Raw genomic sequence first — 20064 nt, forward strand, 5'->3', positions numbered from 1 at the left:
CCATGTTGGCCAGGCTGGTATCGAACACCTGAGTTCAGGTGATCCACCCACCTTGGCCTCCCAAAGTGCTGGGATTACAGGCGTGAGCCCCCGCGCCCAGCCAGCTGTTAGTTAATCAAGAAATTCGACTGCCTACTACTTACCCTGCACAGTTCTAGGTGCTGGGGAAACAGTGATGAACAAGACAAGATCCTTATCTTCAAGTAGCTTTTACACTCTAGTGGAGTAAAAAGACAATAAACATTGAAAATAAATTTCAGAAAGTGCTGTGGAAAAACTTTACAACAGACGCGGGAATAGATTTCATTTGACTAGTTCTCTCAGTTTCCAGAAAAGTCAAGGGTAGAATGTTAAAAGGCAACTCAGAGGAGGTGAATCTGTTAGGGTCTACGGTAATGCAATCCTGGTTCGTGGAATTCTGCAGGCTAGTGTGGGTAGGTTACAATTTTTTGGGGGAGTTGTTTTTTATTTTGTTTGAAAACTCACTTCTTCCCGCTGAGCTTTTGATTAGGAGCTGAAGTTGAATCAGTTTGAAATTGTATTCTGGACTAGGTGCGGTGGTTCATGCCTGTAATCCCAGCGCTTTGGGAGGCCGAGGTGGGTGGATTGCTTGAGCCCAGGAGTTTGAGATCAGCTTGGACAAAATGGCAGAAACCTCGTCTCTACAAAAAATACAAAATTTAGCCGGGCATGATGTTGTGAGTTTGTAGTCCCAGTTACTCAGGAGGCTGAGGTGGGAGGATCGCTTGAGCCCGGGAGGCAGAGGTTGCATTGAGCCGAGATGCCACTGCACTCCAGCCTGGGCGACAGAGCCAGACTCTGTCTCAAAAAAAAAAAAAAAAAAAAAGAAAAGAAAAGGAAAGAAATTATATTCTGAATACAACTTCTAAAACACTGTATTTACTTGCATTATATTAAACTGGTTTTATCCTGACCACAATTGCAGGTGAAAGATACTACTATTGTTCTATTTTTCTGGTAAGTAGAGTGAGCCATGTCTTGACCAGGGTTACAGAGCTTGGAAGAGACGCCTCCTAAAAATCTGTAGGACCACCTTTGGTTTTCTTCCAGATTTTTTTTTGTCATCTCTTTTCCTCCACCCATTTCCCATCTGTCTAGCCATTCTTGCTCCGCTGGGCTTTTTCGCGAGCCTCTCCCCAGCTGCAGCCCCGCCCATCTCCTGGGGCGTGACCACCTGTCCAGGCTCCGCCCCCGTCCAACCGGCGGAGACCCGCCCCCTTTCCCGGACACCGGGCTCAGCGCCCGAGCGTGCGCGCGCGTCCCCGCTCGTCGCCCGGCTCGGCGTCGGGAGCGCGCTCTGTGTGGCCGCTGCCGCCATGTTGTTGTGGTTGTGAGAAGGCGGCGGCGGCGGCGGGGTAGCAGCCGGACTAGACTTCCCAGCGGCTCAGCGCTGCCCCGCGCCGGCCCTGGCAGGGAGCCTGGTGGGGTGGCGGAGGAGGAGACTGTGCCGTGGCGGGCCTCGCCATGTCCTGCTACCCGGTAAGAACCCCATCCCCGTCCTCCGTCTCCTCGGGGGGTGAGGAAGAGCTGGAGGAGGGGCCGGCCTCGGCCCCGGCCCTGGCCAGGCGGCTGTCACTCTCTGAGGAGGCAGCGCCCTGGGAGGGCCGGGGACTGCGTGCGGGGCCCGGGGAGGGGCGTCCCCGGCGGCCGTCGCCGCCAGGGGGAGGCGCTGGGTGTGGGAGTGGGAATGAGATCTCGGCGGCCGAGCTCGGCCCGGACCCTAGGTGCGGGGGAGGCGGGGTCCCGGGCTCTGGCTGCCTTCCCAGACCTGGCGGGGATGGGCCCGTGCGGCTCTGGTTGTGGGACGTACCCTCGGAGCGCTCGGGGTTATTCCCACGAACTCCCGGGAGGTGGGTGTGCGCCCTTCGCCCCCTGCCGGGTCTGTGGCGGTCCATCGTTGCCGGATACTGGAGGTCAGGGGCCATGGGAGCCCCGGGGCGAACGGTGCGGGCCTGGGCCTTGTGGAAAGGAGGAGTGACCGCCCGATTGTGCAGCAGGGCATCCTCCTGACCTGGTAGTACTTAGGTGGGAAGGATGGTTGGGGGCGGTTGGCGTAACTCGGGGAACACTGGTCAGACTGCTCCGCAAATGATTACAGTGTTATTTCTCCGGTAGTAATTTTGCTTGATGTATGGCATTTCCGGACCCATAAGATGATACTGTCGGTTGTATTTTGGACTGGAAAACTTATGTCAAAATTATGGGGTAGATTTTATGGCCACATTAATAGACTCCCCTGGAGTTTGATAATCTCACTTGTGAGTTTTGGACCTGGACTGCTATTACATATTGATGTTCAAATGTCCTTTCCAGACCCAGGCCTAAATTCTTACTGTTGTAGTATCTCGACATCCACTTTGTTTTCTGACATCTGTTTTTCCACAACCCAAACAAACAAAACAAAACCCCAAAACCATATACTTTTCTAGTTAAGGTTCAACTTTCTCATATGTGAATGGTAATGCCATGAGAGGCTTGGGTTAAATTACAGGAGATTATTATTATTTTTTTAAAGGTCAAATGTTTGTGATTTGTCCATGGAGAGGTGGTGGGGCCTTCCCCTTTCAGATTCAGGGCTGTTCAGTAGGACAGGAGACATTAATGGCATGCAGAAGGTCTTCCCTTTATAGGGCCTATGACTTGGGTAGGCTAGAAGAGCTTACAGAATGACACTTTTTTTTTTTTTAAGACAGAATCTCGCTCTCCCGCCCAGGCCGGAGTGCAGTAGTGCGATCTCTGCTCACTGCAACCTCCGCCTCCCAGGTTCTAGCAATCCTCCCACCTCAGCCTCCCAAGTAGCTGGGATTACAAGTGTGCGCCACCACGGCTGGCTAATTTTTGTATTTTTGGTAGAGACGGGGATTTCACCATGTTGGCCAGACTGGCGTGGAACTCCTGACCTCAAGTGATCGGCTTGCGTTGGCCTTCCAAAGTGTTGGGATTATAGGTGTGAGCCACCGTTCCCAGCCAGAATGACACTGTTTTGAGTAAACCCAGTATAGTATGTGATATTAAATTAAATTTGGAGGATTCTAGAATTTTAGATTGGCTGCCTATGAATACCTCTTTTGGCTCCAATTACTCCCTCATTTTCAGGTGACTCAGAGAACTTCAAGTGACCAGCACAGTGGTACAGCCCCGCTTGTCATTAATGGCCAGCCATAAAAAAACCTGAGTTTCTCAGCTCATAGGCCAGGTTCTTCAGTGGTTGTCTAGTTTAAGGCTGGTCATTAGAAATGTTATGGACTACCTAAATTCCTCGAACTCATGCAGGACCTGGCGAATTAAAATCTCTGAGGATAGAGCCTGGGGCTCTATCCTTACAAAGCTCCGTGAATGATTCTGGTCAGCAGGGCATGTGAACTTTTGCTTTAGGTTGGGTATTCCAAAGAAGTCCCATTAATTATGACTTCTCAGGGTGCTTTTGTTTATAGATCTTTAAGAATTTAAGAGGTGGAGAAGAAGGGGAAGCATGAGAAACTTAAAGAGATGCAAATTGAGCATCTCTTAAAATATAATGGATTTATGTAGGGAAAAGAGATTTGTTGCCAAAAGTTAATTTGTGCACAAGTTATTAGGAACACACTTGATAAAATTAGATGCTGATTAATTGTAGATACTGTATCCAGAAATATATTGAAGGATCCAGAGGAAATAAACAGAGAAGGAGAGGGAGTAAGTCGGCTTCTGGCTCATAAAGGGGTCCACTGAAGATGCTTCCCACCATCATGGTTGCTTCTAAACCATCTGACTCAGATTTTTAGTGGAGGGTAGGATGGGAGTGTTAGCAGTCATTTGAGACCCGGGTTGTGAACCAGGAAGAGTTACTATGTATTGTGAAAAGTTCTTGAAATTTGCCGCAGGCCATGAGGAGTGGTAAAGTCAGTTTAAAAATCTGCTGTAGTTCTAGTTAACACGTTCACACCTTCTTCAGTAAAGTGGAATGCTATTACCAAAGGAAGTATTCATGTTTTAGAGTGGGGTGTGGTGAAGGTTCTTATGAGTTTGGAAGAGGTGGAAGAGAATGTTGTTATAGTTGTGTAGAGTAGTGAAGGGCTTTGGTAAATATCCTGTCAAATCATAGAGTAGTATTTTTAGAGTTGCACCCAGCTGTCCATTAGAAGAGCCAGAGGCCTTGTCTGTTTTGTTCCCTGGTGTCCCCAGTACCCAGCGCAGTTAGCATATTCTGTGCCCTCAGATATTTTTTAAGTAAGTGAATAGTATTGATATGGAAAAAAGAACAGTTATGGTGGTTTATAGCAGTGTTGGTTATTAAAAGCTACTTGCTATTTTGCAACGGATTAAAGAGCCAATTTTTGATCAAGTAGGGCTCTGGGTGGGAAAGAAAATGAAAATAAAGAGCCAGCTTTCAGTGCTTATTGTTTGGAATTTTTGAGATTCCTTTAAGAAATTGTTTTCTAAAGACTGTCATGAACATTATTGAGTCTGCTAGTTTTTGAGTCTTAATGGATCTTAAGTGTTTCAGATGTTAGTGACTTTTTTAACAGCACAGTAAATGCAAAGGTAGTATAGAATAGTGGGAAGTTCTGGATTGACAGACATATATTCTGATTCCATCTGTGTCATTTATTGCTGTTGGGAATGTCACTTAACTTCTCTGGGCGTCAGTTTTCTCATCAATACAATTAACGGCCTATAGTCTTTGACCTCAAGTAGTTTCTGTAGCCTGATTCTGCAAATTTTTAATCATTTCTAATTATGTTATTTGGTATTCATCTCATATAGGTAGACGAACTTTTCTTATTTAAAAGAAACAAGATTCTGTGTTGGGTTCTGCTTTTAGTTTATGGATCTTAGACATTGTCCAAAAGTGCTTCCGACGTTGAATGTATGTTGCAAGTGTTATGTAGAAAGAACATGCTTATGCTGTTGTAATTCGCTTAGTGTTGAAATCAAATCGGGTTTTGCATTGGGAACTTCATAATTTAGTGTGAAGTCACGAGACTTGAGAATGGTTTGGGGGGAGTTTGTGCAATTTATATAGCTAGCTGTTTCTTACCACCTAATTCTGTAATTTTCTGTGATGAATATATAGATAAATTTATAATCAGTGTAACATTTATTTAAGTTATAAGATATCAGATTCATATTGGATTGAACTAGGACTCCCAGTAACTTTAGAGGCTACCAAAATTATTAACATGTCATTGCTATTTTTAATCTTAATTTTGTGATATCAATACTGATATGCTTTCATCTTTGCTTTTGTATCTAGAAACAATATACCTTTTAAGTTCATATTTGTATCAGATATTAAAAATGAAAATTGTAGCATGAAAGTGGGTAGATAGTAAATCTTGGGTTCAAGCCTGGGTTGTTATTCTTCATTAGCTATGTTGTTTCTGGCAAGCTACATAACCCCTCTGAGCTCCAATTCCCTCATTAGTGAAAGGAAGAAGAGCAACTTCTCTACTTTTCTAACAGACTGCCAGGAAGGATCAAACAGAATAGTGTATATGAAAAGTATTCTAAAAATGTAAGGGGCTGGTATTAGAATCATATTGTATTAGAATCCTATTTTATGTCTTGGAAGAATTGGCTTGTGGAGCAGTGGTAAACCTAGTCTGTATTGTCAAGTGCAGAATTTACCAATATCACTGATAGGGCAACAGAGAAGGTTTCTGCTTCTGTACTCTGGCTGGAGAAACCTTTCAGCACATGTATCCTGTCTGCCAGTCGGAATAGTCACAATGTTGCAGGGACTTCAGAGGAACCTGGGGTGTCTCACATTTATGCCAAGGTCCCTACTTGGAATAGACTTGGCTAGATTTCACCCATTTTCTTATGTTGGAGCAGTGGTAGAAGGTGGTAGGAGCAAGGAGTTTAGCACATTCTGTATAAAGTTCTAAGGCTGTGTTTTTAAGTAGCAGGTGGCAGTGTGATAGGGTAATGAAATCAATGTACTTATTTAAAAAAGCGTTTTCAGAAAGAGAATATATCAGTACGTTGCATAAAGTAAAAGTAAATGTAGACACAGAGGTATTGTCTTGATGATGATAACTGCAGATATTCAGAATGATTCTGTTACAACAGATGGTAGCAAGCTTTTCTGATTTCACTTATCTGGGGTCAAAATCTAATTTCTTTAGTAGTTAATACTTTTTTTTTTTTGACACAGAGTCTCGCTCTGTTGCCCAGGCTGGAGTGTAATGGCGTGGTCTCGGCTCACTGTAACCTCTGCCTCCCGGGTTCAAGATTTGGGAAACTTTTGTTTCTTTTTAAAAGATATTTTTATGTATGTATACTTGGTTGCCATGTAAAATGTATTTTCTCTTTTTAAAAATTATAATTTTCATTTTTTGTAGAGACAGGGTTTTGCTACATTGCCCAGGCTGGTCTTGAACTCCTGGGCTCAAGTAGCCCTCCTGCCTTGGCCTCCCAGAGTGTTGGGATTGTAGACATGAGCCACTGTGCCTGGCCTAAAAGGTTGTTTTTTCTTTTGGGTTATGATAAAACTTTGTCGTAGTTGTTTGGGGACATAGTACTTGGGCAATGTGGATAGAATGTCTGTCTATAAAATAGTAAGGCATGAAACAAATGAAAACAAAAAGAAAATTGCGAAGATAGGTTACCTTAAAGCTATTCTGTTAGTGGTGAAATACCTCATAGCTATGTTCTAACGTGTTGATTTAATGAACAAAGCACATAAACTTATGATATAATAATATTCTTAAGTACTCTTTTCCCTTAACATGGAGTATGGAATACTTTAACCACAGAGGTATTGTCTTGATGCTGATAACTACAGATATTCAGAGTGATTGTTATGACAGATGATAGCAAGCTTTTCTGATTTCACTTACCTGGGGTCGAAATCTAATTTCTTTAGTAGTTAATACTTTTTTTTTTTTTTTTTTTTTTTGAGACAGAGTCTTGCTCTGTTGCCCAGGCTGGAGTGCAATGGCGCGATCTCGGCTCACTGTAACCTCCGCCTCCTGGGTTCAAGCGATTCTCCTTGCCTCAGCCTCCCGAAGTCGTTAATACTTTTGTAACTTAGTTACAGAAGAGAAATATAAATTTATTTAGTTTTCAGAATTATTCATAGATTTATAATCTGGCAAAAATAAGGAAATTATAAGTATATTGATAAATTATTACTGGCAAGAATTGGTATAAAGACAAGATGGTTATAACTTGAAATAGGGTTGTTATTTATTCTGTGCCTATCCTTTTTCCATGAGATAAACCAAATATTAAGTGTTTAGACTGATTCCACAAATGACATGGGAAGACAGAGTGTTTATAAAGAGTTTTGGAAGTGATATAGAACAATAATTTGGAGTTTTAACTTAATCTCATTTTAAATCTCAAAATGAAATTATTTCTGGTTATGAAAGCTACAGAACTTTTTTTTTTTTTTAGATGGCGTCTCGCTCTGTCACCCAGGCTGGAATGCAGTGGTGTGATCTCAGCTCACTGCAACCTCAGCCTCCTGGGTTCTAGCAATTCTGCTGCCTCAGCCTCCTGAGTAGCTGGGATTACAGGTACCTGCCACCATGCCTGGCTAATTTTTGTACTTTACTTAGTAGAGACAGCATTTCACCATGTTGGCCAGGCTGGTTTCGAACTCCTGACCTTAGGTGATCTGCCTGCCTTGGCCTCCCAAAGTGGTGGGATTACAGGCGTGAGCCACTGCACCTGGCCCAGAACAGTTTTAGTGTTAAAAAAAAAAAAAGTAGAGATGACCTGTAATCCCATCTGGTTGTAATGTTTGGTATTTTTATTTTTTTTCGTATGCATATCTATTGAAATAATTAAAAAAAGAACAACTTTCCCTGTAAAATTGATATTCCCTTAATGAGCATTTAGTGTTTATAATATGGATGCATCATAGTTTATAGCAGTTCTGTGTTGTTTGTGGATATTGTCAATTTTTCTCTTAAAGCAGTACTGTGATGAAGTCATTTGGACATTGAATTGTTCTATTATTATTTCCTTAGGATAAATTTTTTTTTTTTTTTTTTTTTTTTATTTTGAGACAGAGTCTCACTCTGTTGCCCAGGCTGGAGTGTGGTGGTGCGATCTAGGCTAACTACAGCCTCTGCCTCCCAGGTTCAAGCGATTCTCCTGCCTCAGCCTCCTGAGTAGCTGGGCGTACAGGTGTGCGCCACCACGCCCGGCTAATTTTTTGTATTTTTAGTAGAGACAGGATTTCACCATGTTGGCCAAGATGGCCTCGATCTCCTGACCTCATGATCCACCCGCCTCTGCCTCCCAAAGTGCTGGGATTACAGGCCTGAGCCACTGCACCTGGCCCAGGATAAATTCTTAAAAGTGGGTTTATTAGCTGGGTGTGGTGGCTCATGCATGTAATCCCAGCACTTTGGGAGGCCAAAGTGGGTGGAACACCTGAGGTCAGCAGTTCAAGACCAGGCTGGCCAACATGGTGAAACCCTGTCTCTACTAAAAATACAAAAATCAGTTGGATGTGGTGGTGGGCCTCTGTAATTTCAGCTACTTGGAAGGCTGAGGCACAGAGAATCACTTGAACCCAGGAGGCAGAGGTTGCAGTGAGCCGAGATTAAGCTGCTGCACTCCAGCCTGGGCAACAGAGTGAGACTCATTCTCAAAAGAAAAAAAAAAAGTGGCATTATTAGGTCAAAGGGTATGTGTGTTTTAAATTTGGATATACTCAAGATGCCCTTTAGTTAGGATGTCTATTTGAAATTCCCATCAACAGCATATTAGTATTCAATTCCATATATTCTTGCTAGTGATTCGTCATCTTTAGCTTGTTGTTGGGAGTTTAACGTAGTTTGAACAGTTTTTCTTCTGTTTCTTTTTCAGCATCAGGACTTACTTCCATAGCTTAACTCTTGGGAGGGAGCTGATAAAAATGAAAGTTCAGTGACAAGGGAGTGGTGTAGACCAGTGGTCTTCAAACTTTTTGGTTGCTTACCCCATCATTAAAAAATGTTGAGCATTAAGCAGGTGCGGTACATGGTCCTGTGGTCCCAGCTACTTAGTTGGCTGAGGCAGGAGAATGTTTGAGGCCAGGAGTTCAAGGCTAAAGTTCACTGTGATTGTGCTTATGAGTATAGCCACTGTACTGTAGCCTGGGCAACATAGGAGACCGTCTCTTTAGAAAAAAAAATGATGAGATGGGAAGAATGAAGTCAGAAAAAAAAAACTGATAGGACTTCATGTTGTTATTTTGAGAAAAGAGAAAAAGAAAAAAATTGAGCATCAATTCTTAATCCTTAGATATTTAATTTACAAATAATATATGTATAGTAACTGATTATTGTGGACTTTATAAAATACGAACAAAAAATTAACAAGGATGATAATTAAAAATAAAGTTCAGATATTTTTCTTTTTTACCCTGGGGTGTCTTGGTTACTCCTGGAGGTGTGTGTGTGCGTGTGTGTATGTATGTGTGTGTGTGTATATATTTAATATATATGTGTATACATAATATATAATATATGTGTATATATAACATATATATGTGTATGTATAATATATGTATATATTTGAGACAAGAGTCTTTCTCTGTTACCCAGGCTGGTGTGCAGTGGTGCGATCTTGGCTCACTGCAACCTCTGCCTCCTGGGTTGAAGTGATTCTTGTGCCTCAGCCACTTGAGTAGTTGGAATTACAGCTGTGTGCCACCATGCTTGGCTAATTTTTTTTTTTTTTTTTTGCCTGGCTAATTTTTGTATTTTTTAGTAGAGGCGGGATTTTGCCATGTTGGCCAGGCTGGTCTGGAAGTCCTGGCTTCAAGTGAATTGCCTGCCTTGGCCTCCCAAAGTGCTGGGATTACAGGTGTGAGCCACCGTGCATGTGTTATACTTGCTTTGGATACTGCTGCTTTAGACTCTTAAGGTTTAATATTGGGCATTTATAGATGCTTGTTTTTGGGCATTTCACTAGTTTTGCTGGTCCAGTTTAGTTGGATCATGAATACCTTTAAAATGTCCCATGCTAGGCTGGGCGCGGTGGCTCATGCCTGTAATCCCAGCACTTTGGGAGGCCGAGGCAGGCAGATCATGACGTCAGGAGATCGAGACCATCCTGGCTAACACGGTGAAACCCGTCTCTACGAAAAATATAAAAAATTAGCACGGCGTGGTGGCACGCGCGTGTAGTTCCAGCTACTCGGGAGGCTGAGGCAGGATAATCTCTTGAACCCGGGAGGCGGAGGTTGCAGTGAGCTGAGATTGTGCCACTGCACTCCAGCCTGGGTGACAGAGGGGGACTCCGTCTCAAAAAAAAAAAAAAAAGTCCCATGCTCTTGAGAGTCATATCTGCAATAAGGGCAAAAATAAATTTAAGCATCAGTTCGATACTTTTGCATTGTTGAGGTGGCTGAATTTGAAAAGGACAAATCGTAGGATAAGAAGCAATGTAAGTACTCTATTTCTTTTAGATATGAAGAATTAATATTTTGTAAAACATATTTTTAAAAATTATGTTTTTTGGAAAGCAGTTTGGCTAAAATATATATCTCCCTGTTTTTTAAGAGTTAGGTCCTAGAGACTGAGTGAAGGGATGAATAATTGCTACTTGCTCTCCTTTGCTTTCAAAGTACCACAATTAACCTGTCACTAACTCTATTTGGATTAGCCTGAGCCTATAACAAACTTTCCGTGATGATTCTTAGATTAAAAGATAATTTTTTTCTTGAGTTAGAATAAGTTGCTTTTGATCTGTGGCTGCCTGCCCCCCAGCTCCTATAAATTATGACATCAGGAAACAAGGCTTTTTGTATTAGAAAAAAATGGGGAAATTAATTTCAGTTATTTCATGTGGGTCATTGGCAGAGAAAGATAATATTAAAATCTTAGAGACTGTGAAAAGAGATTATATTAAGCAACTTGAGTGATTACTTTTTTGCCAGTTAAAAGAAATGAGATAATTTGTGCTTTGCACAAAAGGCCACATATCTCTTTTTACCTTAGGTAACATGATGTATAAGCTACTTTCACGTATATCTTCTTAGGTCATCACAAGGATTTGAGATCATCATTTAATCAGGGCTGTTGTGACTTGCTTGAGGCCACATGCCTAGTGTTTGACATCATATTTCAAGAGGTAGACTGAAAGTTCTGCAGAAATAGGGACTGGTGGCCGTTCTCTCCCTTACTCCCTAGCAGTTAATACATTGCCTGGTACAGAGTAAGCTATCAATATTTATGGACTGACTATTTAAACTCCTGCATATTTATTTACACATGTAAATAAGTTATAGCATTGTAAAACCAACAGTCACATTTTCCGTAGTGAGATTGTTCCTTCATCTTATGTGCGCAGAAAATACTTTTGTGGAAGAGGTCTTGAATTTTAGAACAACCTTTCACATATCCCTTTACTTTCTCTTAAGATACTTTCATGGTGTCAAAAAAAATACTCTTAATGTCATTCCTTTCACTATGTGTGTAACTCCTGTGGCAAGACTGTATATTTGTATATATGTATGTATGTATGTATGTATTTATTTAGTAGGCTGCTATTTATAAAGGAAACATACTCATTAGTTGGTCTTTGCGTACATAATGGTTCCCAAAACATGGACTCCATGGTTTGCTGTGAGTGAATGAAAAAGAGCAGGTATGATTCCCCTCACCTTTGTCATTCTCTCCAGTTTCTTGTACATATGGTTGACTTACTCAGCAGTAAGTGTAACTTCTTTACAATGAAGAAAATTAGTCTTCCAGAGAACTAGTATGCTACTTCCCCCTTGTTCTGCAGTACTTAAAATCCTGTTTGGTAAATGAACTAACACACTTTTATATATAGAAGAGACCCTGGATGGCCATGAATGGAAATATTAGTAGTGATTAATTTCTGTCTTGGTGGGATAATGTGGCTTTTTTGCTTCTTATTCTTTTAGAGTTTCCCATTTTTCTACAATGAGCATGTATTTTATAAGTAGGAAAAACTGCTATTTTATTTTATTTTTTATTTTTTAAGACGGAGTCTCACTCTGTCGCCCAGGCTGGAGTGCAGTGGTGTGATCTCAGCTCACTGCAACCTCCGCCTCCTGGGTTCAAGCGATTCTCGTGTCTCAGCCTCCCAAGTAGCTGAGACTACAGGCACAAGCCACCACAGCCAGCTGATTTTTTGTAATTTTTAGAGATGGGATTTCGCCATGTTGGCCAGGCTGGTCTTGAACTCCTGACCTCAGGTGGTCCACCCATCTTGGCCTTCCAAAGTGTTGGGATTACAGGTGTGAGCCACCATGCTCAGCCAAAAACTGCTATTTTAAAGTGTTTATTTTTCATTGGATGTTTTGTGAAGGTTTATGTCACACTCACCGTTGAGAAAGTGGGTGGTTAACTGGCTCCAGTTCCTAAGAGGAGTGACAGCGATAGGAAGTAGTATGGGAGGAATGGGGCAGGTAAGCTGATTTGAACTTTATCATTGTGAACTCCACTATGACTAAAGACATTCTGGGATTTGATCACAATTAAACCCAAGAGAACTGAGCCATCTAGTTTTTTTCTTCTTAATAAGCTGATTGAGAATTATAAAAGACACCTTAAGAAAAATCAGTTTCTATGAACTCTGTAAACACAGAACTCAGCCCGAACTCCCAAGTTCTGTGTCCGTGTGTGTGTGTGTGTGTGTGTGTGTGTGTGTGTGTGTGTGTGTTGTGGTATGTTTTAAATATCAAATGGAGTTGTGGCAACTCAGATGGGATATGGTTTATATTAATACATCTAATATGAATTGGAAGATACTTAGGCAAACGTTTTTTATTATGACAGTATAGGCTTATTGGAGTTTTGGTGTTAATATACAGCTGGGAGTTGAGCCGTTCTAAGTTTATATAGCCATCTGGTGATATTTTAGGAAGAGCTGTGTCATATATCCTCTAGAGTTTAAGTGATTAGAGCTTGTTGGCTTTTGCTGTTAGTTTACTGCACACTTGTAGTGTTTTAAATGCTTCTGTGAATGGAGAACATAATTCAAAAAGGTTAGATTTCTGGGTTAAGACATTTGTTATTATCTGCCCTTACTTTATTCTTTTAAAGAGTAAGATTAGGCTGGATGCAGTGGCTCGTGCCTATAATCCCAGCGCTTTGGGAGGCCAAGGTGGGCAGATGAGGTCAGGAGTTTGAGACCAGCCTGGCCAACATGGCAAAACCCCGTCTCTACTAAAAATACAAAAATTAACGGGGCGCGGTGGTGGGCATCTGTAATCCCAGCTACTCAGGAGGCTGAGGCAGGAGAATCACTTGAACCTGCGAGGTGGAGGTTGCAGTGAGCCGAGATTGTGCCACTGTACTCCAGCCTGGTTGACAGAGGGAGACTCCATCTCAAAAAAAAAAAAGTTGAAGAGCAGTTGAGATAATAAATGTAGGTACTGTTAGGTTGGTGCAAAATTAATCGTGGTTTTGGATTGCGACTTTTAAATCATCATAACTAGGCCCAAACAGATCTTTATTTATCAAAATAGGAACCATTACAGTAAACACATTTTTGCCGATGAGAAATAAGCTTGTTTATTCCTGTACTATAAAAATCCATGCTTTGAGATTCGATGAACTCTTGGAAAGCATTTTCTGCATCCTGCTGGTTGTGGAAGCATTTTCCCTGCAAAAAATTTTCTAGATGCTTGGAAAAGTGGTAGTCAGTTGGCGAGTGGTCAGTTGAATGTGGTGGATGAGGCAAAACTTCGTAGCCCAATTCAACTTTTGAAATGTTGGTTGTGCAACATGTTGTCGGGTGTTGTCGTGGAGAAGAATTGGACCCTTTCTGTGGACCAATGCTGGCTGCAGGCTTTGCAGTTTTCGGTGCATCTCATCGATTTGCTGAGCATACTTCTCAGATGTATTGGTTTTACTGGGATTCAGAAAGCTGTAGTGGATCAAACCAGGAGCAGACCACCAAACAGTGACCATGACCACTTTTTCGTGCAAGTTTGGCTTTGGGAAGTGCTTTGGAGTGTCTTCTCGGTCCAGCCACTTAGCTGGTCATCACTGTTGTTGTATAAAATCCAATTTTTGTTGCACATCACAGTCCAACCAAGAAATGGTTTGTCGTCGTTACGTAGAATAAGAGAAGACAACATTTCAAAACGACAATTTTTAAAATTTTCGGTCAGTTCATGAGGCACCCACTTATCAAGCTTTTTCACCTTTTGGCTGGGCGTGGTGGCTCACGCCTGTAATCCCAGAACTTTGTGAGGCGGAGGTGGGCAGATCACTTGAGGCCAGGAGTTCAAGACCAGCCTGGCCAACGTGGTGAAACCCCATCTCTACTAAAAATACAAAAATTAGTTGGGCGTGGTGGCAGGCACGTGTAATTCCAGCAACTAGGGAGGCTGAGGCACGAGAATTGCTTGAACATGGGAATTAGAGGTTGCAGTGAGCCCAGATCACACCACTACACTCCAGCCTAGGCGATAGAGTGAGACTCCATCTCAAAAACAAACAAACAAAAAAAACTTCTTCACCTTTCCAATTGGCTTCAATTGCCAAACAAGCGTAGAATGGTCGACATTGAGTTCTTCGGCAATTTCTCGTGTAGTTGTAAGAGGATCAGCTTCGATGATTGCTCTCAATTGGTCATTGCCAACTTTTGGCCGGCCACTACACTCCTCATTTCAAGGCTCTTGTCTCCTTTGCAACACTTCTTGAACCACCACTGCGCAGTTTCTGGGCCAAATGTGTAGCTGATGTTGTGAGTTGTCTCCACTGCTTTACGACCCATTTTGAACTCAAGAAAATCACTTGAATTTGTTTTTTGTCTAACGTAATTTCCATAGTCTAAAAAAAAAAAAGCAAAAAATACGTTATTAGCAAAAAAAGGCAAGAAATGTGCATTAAAATGATGTATAACATAATCACATTTATTTAAGAGTGTATTCCAGTATTAAATGACAAATTTCAACAGTGCAAAAACTGCAATTACATTTGCACCAACCTAATAATGTAATTTTTTTTTAGTTAAAAATTTTATAGTACAGAATAACAGGCTTGACACACACACACACACACACACACACACACACACACAAATCCCATATAGAATGTACAAAGCCTGTCTGTCTCTGAATTCCACAACCTTGGCTTATTTTTTTAAAGTAAAATTTAAATATTTAAAAAATTTGGAAAAATATGGAGAATAATTTAACAAACACCATGTACTAATTCAGTAGATTTTTTTTCTTTTTCTTTTTCTTTTTTTTTGAGATGGAGTCTTGCTCTGTTGCCAGGCGGGAGTGCAGTGGTGGAATCTTGGCTCACTGCAACCTCCACCTCCTGGGTTCAAGTGATTCTCTACCTCAGCTTCCCGAGTAGCTGGGACTACAGGCGCATGCCACCACGCCCAGCTAATTTTTGTATTTTTAGTAGAGACAGGGTTTCACCATGTTGGCCAGGATGGTCTTGATCTCTTGACCTTGTGATCGGCCTGCCTCGGCCTCCCAAAGTGCTGGGATTACAGGCGTGAGCCACCGTGTCCAGCCTATTCAGTAGATTCAATAGATGCTGACATCTTGTCAGATTTGCTTCAAAGGTGTATTTAAGTATGTTTTTATTTATTTATTTATTTATTTTTGAGACGGTGTCTCACTCTGTTGCCCAGACTGATGTGCAGTGGCGCAGTCTCTGCTCACTGCACCCTCCGTCTCCCAGGTTCAGGTGATTCTTGTGCCTCAGCCTTTTGAGTAACTGGGATTACAGGAGGTCGTCACCATGCCCGGCTAATTTTTGTATTTTTAGTAGAGACGAGGTTTCACTATGTTGGCCAGGCTGGTTTTGAACTGACCTCAAGTGATCTGCCCGTCTTGGCCCCCCAAAGTGCTGGGATTACAGGGGTAAGCCGCTGTGCCTGGCCTGTATTTGTTTTTAAAAATTAAAATATGCATACAGTTGGAGTCCCTTTTGTCATCCTCTTAGATCCTATTTTCGTATGCATAAGTTATTTATCTTTTTAGCTCATGCACTTATATTCTTCCAACAAATATCTATATATATTTTATGTAGTATTGTGTTTCAAATTTATGTGTTATTTTAGTACATACTTTCTATAATTTGAAAAATGACATGTTGATATATGTGTATTATTATTATTATTTTTTGAAACTGAATCTTGCTCTGTCACCCAGGCTGTAGTACAGTGGCACAATCTTGGCTCACTGCAACTTCCGTCTCCCAGGTTCAAGTGATTCTCGAGCCTCAGCCTGTCGAGTAGCTGGGATTACAAGTGTGAGCCACTGCACTTGCCTTACTTCATTAATTTTAATAGCTGTATAGTATTCAGTCATATGAATGAATAGTACACAATTTTAGTCCTTTATTGGTAGTTGTTTCCAACAAATATACAAAGGTAACTTTTTCCTCAAATTGGGTCAAGCTATATATATTGTTCTAAATTAGCTCTTTTTCTCCCAATAATAATAGTGTGCAGGTTTGTTACATGGGTATATTGCATGAGGTTTGGGGTACGATTGATCCCATCACCCAGGTAGTAAGCATAGCACCCACTAGATAGTTTTTAGTTTTTCGAGACAGGGTAGGTCTCTGTCCCTCAGGCTGGAGTGCAATGTTGCGATCACTGGTCACTGCAGTTTTGACCTCTCGGGCTCAGTCCATCCTCCCAGCTCAGCCTCCTGGGTAGCTGAGACTACAGTGGTGGGCCACCATGCCCTGCTAATTTTTGTATTTTTTGTAGAGACTTGGTTTCACCCTGTTACCTAGGCTGCCTCGAACTCCTGGACTCAAGCAGTCCACCCATCTCGGCCTCCCAAAGTGCTGATATTATAGGCGTCAGCCACCGTACCCAGCCCCTAGTAAGTAGTTTTGAACCTTCACGCCTTCCCATCCTCTCCTCTCTGTTAGTTCCCTGTATCTACTGTTCCCATGTTTACGTCCATGTTTACCCAATGTTTAGTTTAGAATGATGATCTCCAGCTGCATCATGTTGCTACAAAGCACATGATTTTGTTCTTTTTTTATGGCTGCAGTGAACCTTTGGGTAAAGAAAATTTACAAAAATATCTCACATCGGTTTCTTTTTTTTTAAATGAAAGTAAGTAGTAGTAATCCATAGTTCAGATCTACTTTATAAGTGAGTCACTGATAAAGACAGTAGTTACACATTTTATAACATTATCTTGATGGGGCAAATTTTTCTTGTTTTGTTTTTGTTTTACTTGAGTTAATTTGGATGAAACTTTCTTGAATTACTTACATTTATAGCGTTTACCTCCAGTGGGGTTCAGATGAGGAGCCTTCAGTCCAACAAAGTTGTATACATGCATTCATGGAGATGACACTTAGGTTATTTAATCAGGAAACACATACTTGTCCACATGTAGATGCTATACATGGAGTGGAGTTAGTCCTATTCTTTGGAAATTTTGCTATGTTGCCCCTGCTGGTCTTGAACTCCTGAGCTCCAGTGATCCTCCCACCTTGGCCTCCCAAAGTGCTGGGATTATAGACGTGAGCCATTGTGCCCAGCCAGAAATATGATTTTAATTCCATAGTGTATAGCATATGTTATTATGAATAGAGTATGTGTTTATTCCATAAGTAGCAAATTGACTCCTTCAACAGTTTTAATAGTTTTCTAGTTGTTTTGTCCTTAGTTTCCCAGACAAATAATGCTGTTGTCTTCAATCGCAGTGTTGATTAGTTCATCCCATTCTTCATATTGATCATTGTTTTTTGGATATTAAATAATAATACTGTAATAATTAAGAAAGATGGAAAGCCTCTCCAATTTGCATGTCATTCTTGTGCAGGGACCACGCTAATCTTCTCTGCATTGTTCCGATTTTAGTATACGTGCTGCTGAAGTGAGCACTCTCCATTTCTGTAAAGCTTAAAAAACGACAAAACTAACAGATGGGAATGGAAATCAGAATAATGGTTATCTTTGGTGGTGAGGACAGGGGAGATTGTAGGTATGCTGCTAATGTTCTGTGTCTTGATCTGGGTTGTGATTTCATGGTTGTGTTCAGTTTATGAGAATCATCGAGTAGTAGACTTAGGAAGGGTGCACTTCTTTGTATGTATATTATACCTCAGTTAAAAACTTTTGCCTCTCACAAAATTTTAAAGGACATAATCTACTGAGTTTGTCGTCTTTTAGCTTTTGATGTAACTTTTCCATTACTTCTCTTCATATGTGAATACACTTAATGATAAGCCATTTAACCTTTTTATTATGATATAAAACAAACATACAGAAGAGTGCACAAATCAAATGTATAGCTTAATGAAATTTTAAAATTATTCAATCGGAGGTTTTTTGGGGTGCATTATACTTGTGTGTTTGTTAGGAGGGAAGGAGTTGATGGAGGGCTAAAAATTCTGGAGAGGACAAAGTTTTAAGGAATCTCAGAACACCAAAACCTCATCTTGGCTCTGCCTTCACATTACTGTTTCTTTGGGTAAGTCATTTAACTTATTTAGACCTCATTTTTTTTTGTATAAGAGGTATAATACTTACCCTTTTTTTTTGCAAACTGAATTAGGTAGGTGAAATTCAGGTAAAATAATAGGAATATAGAGTACTGTTACTAAATAGGTCTTTATTTAGGCCATTGAATTTAGGCCACTTGCCTTACAAAGCAGAATTGTGGGATACAAAGACTACACAGCTGGTGATTATTGATATCATTCATTTATATTAGGTTAGTATTGAGGCTTAGTTAACTATGCCCGGCACTAACTTGTGATTTATTATAATACATGTTTTAACTCATTTAATAGTCTAGGATTATTCCCAGAGGTAGGTAAAATTATCCCAGTTTTACTGATGAGACAATTGAGGCAAAATTAAGTTAAATAATTTGCCTAGGTGGGTTGAGTTCTTGAGCCTGTGCTTTAAAAAAATTTTTTTTTGAGAAAAGGTCTCACTTTGTCACCCAGGGTGGAGTGAGTGGCGTGATCTTGGCTCACTGCAGCCTCTGCCTCCAAGGCTCAAGTCATCCTCCTGCCTCATCCTCCTAAGTAGCTGGGACTACAGGTGTGTGCCACCACACCCGGCTAATTTTTTTGTGTGTTTTATAGAGACGGGGTTTTGCTACTGGACTCAGGTGGTTTGCCTTGGCCTCCCAAAATGCTGGTATTACAGGTGTGAGCCACTGCATCCGGCCTAAGCCTGTGCTCTTTTTTTTTGTTATACTGCCTAGTTATGTGAAAACACGTAAAGACTTTTAGGCAAATGTTAAGATTTTATAATAATCTGTTAGAGAGTTTTCGAAGTAAAAATTTTGGTATTTTGAACCAAAATTAGGAGAAGAGTCTCATTTGTTTTGACCACGATGATTCTGGAAAAGATTGATGTTAATATTTATCACTTGGGCTTTATTCCCTTAATTTTCTCCTAAAATGACTAGGATGTAAGCACTAGGTAGTTTTCTTTAAGAATATATATATATTTTAATCTTAAAGGATTTTGTGACTAATTTACAAATATTGTTTAATTTTTAGGCAAAATGTTAATGGAAGGGAGTTTTCAAACTTGGAGGCAGATCAGACCAAAGTTTAGTGTTCTTGCTTCAGTGGTTTAAGCAGCATCTATTTGGTCTTGGTATTAGAGCAATAATTAAGATTCTATCATATGTAAGGTTGAAAATTATTTTTATTAAGGTATATTTGAGTATGGTTCTGTGAGGTTGGGAAACACATCTAGTTTTGCAACCACCATGATCAAATTACAGAGTAGTTGCTCAAAAATTTGCTCATGACCCTTTCTATAGTCAGCCCATTTCCTCACCTCTAGTCTCTGGCAACCACTGATCTGTTTTTTCTCTGTTGTATTGTCTTTTTTTCAGAATTTCCATGTAAGCAAAATAATGCAGTATTTAGCCTTTTTGTTTTAATTTTTGTTTGTTTAATAGAAATGGGAGGTCTTGTTATATTGCCTATGCTGGCGGCAAGCTCCTGGTCTCAAGGGATCATCCTGCTTGACTCAGTATGTGGCTTCTTGAGACTGATGTCTTTTATTTAACCTAATGTATTTTGAGATTCATCCATGTTTTTATGTATTAGTAATTACTTTCTGTTGGTTAGGAGCATTCCATTGTATGGATGTACAACAGCTTCTGTGTTCATT

General features: G+C 40.8%; 1 protein-coding gene, 1 non-coding gene and 1 pseudogene across 3 annotated transcripts in view; 1 reads left to right on the forward strand and 2 right to left on the reverse strand.

The window, feature by feature from the left end:
• Window positions 1-1295: 1295 nt before the first annotated feature.
• MTMR3 (myotubularin related protein 3) overlaps window positions 1296-20064 on the forward strand; it is a 147081-nt gene continuing 128312 nt past the window's right edge. The window contains exon 1 of one of the 2 annotated variants that reach the window (XM_054542955.2): window positions 1296-1500. The gene's annotated coding sequence lies outside the window, so the exon portion shown is untranslated. 2 annotated transcript variants of the gene reach the window in all.
• LOC129052685 (histone-lysine N-methyltransferase SETMAR-like) lies at window positions 13432-17257 on the reverse strand (annotated as a pseudogene).
• LOC112130677 (U6 spliceosomal RNA) lies at window positions 17699-17805 on the reverse strand. The gene has a single exon (XR_002912910.3). It is a non-coding gene; the product is annotated as a U6 spliceosomal RNA (small nuclear RNA).

This window comes from Pongo abelii, chromosome 23, assembly GCF_028885655.2.
Source record: "Pongo abelii isolate AG06213 chromosome 23, NHGRI_mPonAbe1-v2.0_pri, whole genome shotgun sequence".
In the NCBI taxonomy this organism is placed as follows: Eukaryota; Metazoa; Chordata; class Mammalia; order Primates; family Hominidae; genus Pongo; species Pongo abelii.